We start from the raw sequence: 8,345 nt of genomic DNA, 5'->3' as shown, positions 1-8,345 counted from the left end.
TTGGTTTGGGGGTAGGGGTAAAAATAAATAAAAAAAATAAATAAATAGTATATATATATATATATATAAATGGAAGGAGAGGGCCGGGTTCAGGGTACGGGGTAGGGTAGGAAAAAAAATTGAAGGATGAAGTAGAGTTTTGGAAAATATTTTTCTTAATTTTTGAAGGAAAGTCATTTTTCTTAACTTTGAGGAAAATGAGCTGATTTGAAAAATACTTTCTAAAACATTTAAGCCAACAAAACATGAAAAAATTGAAAAATATTTTCTAGAAAATGTTTCCTTCATAGCAAACATACACCCTAAATCTTCATGAGCCATAAGAATACATATCAGTACTTACTAGATCAAGCCATATCAAATACATAAATAATAAAGGGAAAATTGTGCATAATAGCTAACATTTAAATCAAAATGAATGTTATAGCTACTGTTACATTTATTTCTATTCACTTCGCCTCTTTTCTCTCCCCACTTCATTCAATTCCTCCTAAAATCTCTTCCCAAATCAGTTTGAATTTCAAATATCCCTTCCGATTATGGCATCACAATTTGTATAAATTGAATTGAACAATTGGATGATTTGTATATGGAACATTTTTTTTATTTTTCCTAAATTTGTATATATATATATAGTACGAGTTCGTCTGTACTTATGAAAATTGTGTTTGTATATTGACTTTATATTGCATATGTGTATGTTCTATGTGTTAAGCCTATGAATTGTATATGTATAAAAAATTTATAAGTGTGAAATCTGTATATATATACAATTTTTTAGTTGTAGATTGTATATGTATATGCTATTTATGTTGAGTTTGTCAATTTTATATATATATATATATATTTATTTATTTATTTATTTATTTATTTACTTATTTAAACGTATGTATTATGTATATGGATAAAATTTTGTATTAGTTGTAAATTGTATATGTATATAATCTCTATCTTAGGATTGTCAATTGCATATGTATAAATTTATATAACTGTGGATTCTATATCTATAGAGAGAGAGAACTTTTATAGCTGTAAATTGTATATGTATATGTTGTTTGTGTTAGTCTTGTCAATTGAATATGTATACATATATAATAGTGTAATCTATATATGAATTAAATTCTATATTTTAATTGTTCGATTCAATTATACAGACCATATTAATTCATGTCATTAGACTTAAATGTATAAACTATCAAACATTGTATATATGTATGTTCGATCATATATACAAATTGAGAAGAAAAAGTATACAAATCAAAACGAAATTATAGATTATACTGATAATATACCGTACAAACTCATAATGAATGTCAAAAATCCAAATCTGTAATCAAATGATGAACAACGATTTCCGCCCGAAAAAATATAATCATATATATTTTGCAAAATTCAAAATGACGAACTGAATTGAATACAATATGAGTTTTTCAATCATATGTTTTTGAATCTATTACGTAAAACTATATAATTCAAACTATTAAAGAAGGAACTATCGCAATATACAATCAAAATAAATTTTCTCGAATGTTAAAAACCAAATCTGAGTTTCAAAAATCTCGATATACATCAATTTCGTTCACACAAAGGGAAAGTCAAAACGATTTCAAGCATTTAATACCTTTACCTAATGTTGATTTCTAGTATCTACTATTTGTATTGCTCTAGATTAGTCGTTTCGAAGAACCCACTAACAATGGAGTTTATCTTGCTGAAGAACTCATTGAAGAAAAGGAATTCTATTAAAATGTAATCTGCGTTGAGTTATGCGATTCTTTTCCTTTTTAGTTAATTTGTTTTAAAAATAAAATTGTTTATGAATGGAACGTATTTCTCGATTTATTCAAATCAGATGCTCCATGACAAACATAATATAGCTATGGAGCGCAAATAGCAAAATTGTAGTTATAGAGCGCTAATATGATTATTATACTTGTTATTCCTAAAATTTGCTCAATAATAAATGCTTTTTTTAAAATCAGTGAACCAACCAACTTATAGAAAAGGTATGAAGCCTTAGGGTGTGTTTGGTTTGAAGAAAAATGTTTTCCATAGAAAAAGATTTCCTGAAAAAAAATTTCCTAGAAAATAAGTGGAATTCTGAATTATTTTCTCATGTTTGGTTGATGAGTAGAAAATATTTTTCGAAAAATATTTTTTATTTTTTACTGGAGAGTAGAAATAATTTTTGACCCGAAAATCAACCTCCATAATTAATCTAGGACATGACCCTGACACAGAACTAGGACACAACCCTAATGAATTCCAACCTGATATCTGACCCAGGACTTGACCCTGACTTTCGATCTGAGACCCGACATTGGAATTGGAACCAGATATCTGATCCAAGACTTGACCCCAATATCCAAACTTGAACACGATCCATCAATTCAGATTTCGACTTCGACACTCAAACGAGACCCGACTTTCAAATTAGGATTCGACCCCCACAATCAACAATTAATGCGAGACCCAAAATTTGACTTTCAAATCAAAATTTCGACCCCAACTTTCGAACCATGATTCAACCATGAAAGGGTATGATTGTAGCCCAATATTGTCATTAAGAGAAAATTATGGACTTGTCATCGTTATGAATATAGCCCAATATTATATATAATTTATCTTGATTATGCAAAGAGTATAGTTCTAACTTGTTGTGCTGGTGCAATTTGTATGTATTTTGAATGAGACACATTAAAGATAGTTGTTTTAGATTGATTGACAGAAACATATTCTCTAAACTGTTAAATGTACTTTTATTTTCAGTCATGATATAACTATTATGATATGTATACATTAATTATCGTTCTGATTTATTCAAAGGTGAGATTCTGAGATGGTTCAGTATACATGACATATTAGATTGTAACAATATATATTGGTGAAATAATAAGTTAGTTGATGGAATTCATGTCTCGATATAGAGATAAATGATATGCCTTTTTGAGAAGCTTATAAGTTTTCATCGTGTCAAATCTTGCAAGTGGATTTATGAATCCGACACATAAAATAAGTTAAACAATGCTCTAAAGAAAATTAATCTTTGAATTAAATTCGTCAGTAATTTAATTAATTGATTAGTATATGTAATCTTAATATGGAAAATTACATAATTGTTTAGTATGAAATTTCAAAATATAAATGGAGGAGTGCAATTATAAATTTCTAGTGGAACGATTTGTAATTTATTATGGTAAAAATAATTTAAAATAATTTTTAAAATTATTTTCGTAATAGAAAGCATCAGTAATTAATTATGTGGTTCCTACAATACTCATATTTAACTAGAACGTAGAATCTTATTTCTAATAGGAAAGGGGAGATACACGTGAGTTTCCTTCTCCCTTTTGGACTGGAAGAAATCTCTGTAAGTAGGGGTTCTTCTAACCAAGAAATAGAATAAGTTTTCTATTCAATATTTGTCCATCTAAGTATTGAGAGAGTTCAGATGCAGTCTATCTGCTCACGCTTCAAGAAGTATTTATCGAATTAAATTTCACTAAGTTTATGTGTTCTAGCAAAATTGTATGTATTTTAACATAAAAAAAAAAATAATAATAAAAAATAATAATAATAAAAAAAAAATAAAAAAAAAATAAAAAAAAATATATATATATATATATTGTCTATTATTCATATAAGCAGTATGATTCTGGTATGCCTTCGCTATGCATATAGTTTTCCAATAGATTTATTTATTAAAACCATGTAATAGTCTATTTACTGAGCATGCATGATAAACAATTACCTGTCTGTCTAACTTAATTGGTTAGTCTCTTGCTAACAATGTGTTATGAAACTATAAAGTAAGAAGAAGAGGAAAGTGTTATGGAACTATAAAGTAAAAAAGGAGGAGAAAGTGGGAGAAGGGAGAGACTTCTTATTTCTCTTGATGGTAATAAGTTACATATATCTTAAAAATGGTCAACAAGGGGTCGCGTGGCCTAATGGATAAGGCGCTCGCCTCCGGAGCGGGAGATTGTGGGTTCGAGTCCCACCGTGATCGTTACATTATTTTAAAATCTTTTCATTAATTAATGAGACTCTGCAAAATTGTGGATAATTTCTTCATTTTTTTTCTCATTCTACAAACAAGATAAATAAACAATCAAATTTTCTTCTCCATTCAGAGAAAATAAAACCTTCAGATTAATCTTCAATATCATTTTTTAGAAATACATTTTCCTTTTCAAATTTATTTCCAATTTTCCATCCTTCATAGGTATATATGTTTACTTGAACGAAAGTTTTTGTCCTTGCCTTTTGAATAAAAACATAATCCAATAATTTATGGACTAACATGATAAACTTACACATTTTCAACAGCCTAAGAAACATATATATGATGAAAATGAAGTCTCACTGTGATCATATGATTTGGTAACCATACCGTCATGCTGGGGATAGTTTGTGCAAGTAATCTTCAAACTTTGTTGGTGAGTCAGTTCTTGAATTTATGTGATTTAAGATAAGTTGTTCTTATATGATTGATTGTGTTAAATTTATGAGATATTAAAATTTGGATGATGATTGGGAGTCTAGTGACTTTTCGAATTTGAATCAGATGTGAAATGAATATTGACATAGTTGATTATTTTAAGAATTATTATGTATATGGATTTAGGCCACAATTATGTATATACTTCTCATTTTACTTTATACTTGTCTAAATTAGTATGTCAACTGCTACAAAAAATATTGTTACCAAGCTTAATAAAGGTGATAAGCTTATCGATTATAACTATAAAATATGGAACATAAAAATCAAGTGTGTCCTGAAAGAGCAAGAAACGCTTCAAGCTCTAAATGTGTCTATGACACTTCCCGAAAATGGTAATACACTCCAACATGTGAAAATCTCAAAGAAGCCCAAGTTTAATCAACAAGGAGAGAAAAATGTTTCTGTTCCAAAGAAAAGTAGGAATATGGCTAAGCTTCACTGTTATAATTGTAAGAACAAGGGAACTTTGCTCGTGATTGTCCTGACCCTAAAAAGGTACATGACATTAGGAACAATTTGCATAGTTTGTAAATATTTCTTGTTCTTCTTTTTTAACTGAATCACTTCCTATGTGAATTATAGATTCGGGTGCCACCGAACATATAGCAATGGAAAGAGATGCTTTTGTAGATTACCGATGAATCCCACGAGGATCCAAATGGGTGTATGTAGAAAATAACTCCAAAGAGGAGGTTAAAGGGATTGGTACCTTCAAACTAGAACTGTGTGGTGGCCAAACTTTATTTCTGCATGATGTACTATTTGCCCTATCAATTCATCGTAATCTAGTCTCTATTCGAATGTTGATTAAGTTATGATTTAATTTTTCCTTTCATAAACATGGTGTGAATATGCATTTGGCAAGACAAAATATGGAACTAGTTATTTTTATGATCAATTTTTATATTGGATGTTGTTTAAAGTTCCAACAATAATGATGTTAGTTATTTTCTTATTTACGTTATCTAATTGTGAGAATGATGTAAATATATGACATGCTAGGCTTGGCCATATTGGTCAGCAAATAATGAGTCGCTTAGCCAATGAAGGTATGCTTGACACAATAGATAAAGTAGAATTGTCTACTTGTGAAACTTGCCTAGCCGGAAAAACTACAAAATAACCTTTTGGAAAAGGCATAAGAGTTGATACTCAATTGCAATTAATTCATTCTGACATATGTGGTCCAATGAATGTAAGGTCAAGACGCAGTACTATTTACTTCATCACTTTATTAATGATTTTATTCGATTCTGTTATGTGTATTTGATTTCTCACAAATCTGAAACTTCAAGTTGCTTCATTAAATTTATGAACTTAGTTGAGAATCAATTGGATAGAAAAATAAAATCTCTAAAAACCGATTGAGGAAGAGAGTATTTATTTGATGAGTTCAAACAATTATGTGAATAAAATGGAAGTCAAAGACAATTAACTACTCCTTATACTCCATAACAAAATGGTGTTGTGGAACAACAAAATAGAACCTTGTTAGAAATGGTTAGGTCGATGATGACACAAGCAAAATTGTCAATATTAGGGTGATGCTTTGCCCACTGCTGTATTTGAACTTAATTGTTTCCCTTCAAAATACTTACAACTACGCCACATGAGTTATGGACTAAACGAAAGTATGATTTGAGCATTTTGAAGCCTTAAAGTTGTGCTGCTTTTATTCATAGCCCTTCTTCCCAATATGAAAAATTAGGTCCAAGGGGAAGAAAATGTATCTTTGTAAGATACTTTGAACAATCTAAGGGTTATGTGTTCATAGGTGAACAAAATGGTGGTACAGTAACTGAAGTTGAGTCACATGATGTTGCATTTAAAGAGAATGACTTTCCCAAACAGGGCGAGATAGGCTAGAACTTATCTCTTTAAGAAATTACGGACCAGACCAAATTCAAATTGATTTGAGTGGGAGTCATTTTAATGATAATCAATTAGTTTCCACATATCACCATCTGAATCAAATAATATTGATAATGCTGGTCCGAGTCTCAATGTAATGACCCTCATGGTTATTTCTGTGTCTTGCCTTCTATGTGTCGTTTAGAGCGTTCCTATTGCGACCCCAAGTCATTTATGACTTGCTGGGACTGACAGTTCGGTCACCTGGTCGTTCGTTTGGTCTTGGTGCGAGTTTTTGTGTTTTGGAGTTTATGAACCTTGAACGATCATTTTCGATCAAAAGTTCAAGAAGATGACATCGAAATCCAATTCTGACGATTCCATCAGCTCCGGAAGGGTCATTTTAGGCTAGTAGGATGGTCGACATGACTCCCGAGGTTTTCAGTGTGAGTCGGTGCGATTAGGCGTTTTAACTTTAAGTTTAAGCCTAAGTTTGACTTTAGTCAACATTCTGAGTAAACGCGCTTGGATGAGAATTCCGTCAGCGTGGTTAGCTCCGAAATGTCGAGTTTGGTCTAGATTGACTCTTCTTTTGTGTCTGGAGGTTTTCGATATCTTTCCGAGCCCTTTTGTGGGTTTTGACTTAAAATGGTTTTTGGAAGTGGGACCCACTTTTTATCGAAATGACCTCTGATAAAAATTTCGACTGCACTGTTGAGTCTGGAATATCAAATTTGGTATGGTTGCATATCTCGTTTGCGTGCACGGGGTTCCGAACGAGTTCGGAGCACCCCGTCGGAGTTTTTAGTTTTGGGAAATTGCAGAAATTTCTGCAGTAAATTGCAGAAAATCAGCCAACTTTCCCAAACTTCAAACCCTCATCTCTCTCTCATCTCTCAACCGATTTGGGTGATCCAAAAGGCAAAGTTGTGAGATTTTTCGAGGACAACGCGTTGGTGATCTCGGATAGTGATTTGGAGTCCCCGTTTGAGGTAATTTTTGAAAAATACCTGCTGCCAGACCCCTTTTGTGAGCTTGATTTTGGAAATTTTTGAGACTTGTTTTTTTAGCCATTTTAGATCCGATTTTGGTGATTTTTGAGGCTATCTTGAGTGGTTTTTCGAGGAGAACATTGTGGTGTTGTTATATTTTACTGTAGATCGCCCATTTTTGGTAAAAACGCTGAATTAGCTGCTGTCCCATTTCTATTCTTTTGAGAAAATTTGGGTTTTCATTGCTTGTTGATATTGTGTTATTCCCGAGCCCCGAATTGTGTCCCATTATGGGACATGAGCTGGGGGAACTGGTTAGGACCCACTTTTGGGGTTAATTTTGGAATTTCCTGCGCGGGTCCCACGATTCCTGTTTTGACTCCAAAATTGACCCGTTTCCGTTTGTTGTGATTTTGGTGTCTAAATGACCGTATTAACGTTGTGACTCTACTTTTGATAGCGGGGAAGCGTTTCGAGTCCGTTCATAAAGGGAAAGCTTCGAAGGAGTGATTTTGGAGCGCGTGTGATCGGCCTACAGGTAGGCTACGGTTTTCCTCTCTTAGATTGAGCTCGAGAATGTGAATGCATGTTGATTAGTTGGGATTTGGGTTGGGTAGTTATTGAATTTTGCATAGGTGTTAAGCAATCATGTTTTCGGCCTATTTTCGGAATTATCGGGTAACTTTGAGTATGCTTTGTGTTATTAATAGACCCTCCTCGCTATGTGGAGTGCTTGCATGCTTAATTATTGTTTATTTGAAGCATGTTGGGCCTTAGTTTAGGTTTGACTAGGGCTTGCCTTAGAAATACATGATTCGGATCCGATAGGCCTTAGTTTTGCCCCGACGTCGCTCGGCCGACTTAGATCCCTGTAGACTGGTGTAGCAGACTTGAGTCTGATAGATTGGGCCTTAGTTAGGCGATACGCTTGCTCCGACTTTAATTATCCTTATTTTCCCCAATGATACGGCTTCACGAGTTACGTCGGCGACACTAGT

General features: G+C 32.4%; 1 non-coding gene across 1 annotated transcript; it reads left to right on the top strand.

Annotated features, from left to right (window-relative positions):
- The first annotated feature begins 3,936 nt into the window (after nt 1–3,936).
- Nucleotides 3,937–4,009, top strand: TRNAR-CCG (transfer RNA arginine (anticodon CCG)). The gene has a single exon. It is a non-coding gene; the product is annotated as a tRNA-Arg (tRNA).
- Nucleotides 4,010–8,345: the final 4,336 nt, after the last annotated feature.

Source organism: Solanum stenotomum, chromosome 10, assembly GCF_019186545.1.
Source record: "Solanum stenotomum isolate F172 chromosome 10, ASM1918654v1, whole genome shotgun sequence".
Classification (NCBI taxonomy): Eukaryota; Viridiplantae; Streptophyta; class Magnoliopsida; order Solanales; family Solanaceae; genus Solanum; species Solanum stenotomum.
This window is presented reverse-complemented; position numbering and strand designations above follow the sequence as displayed.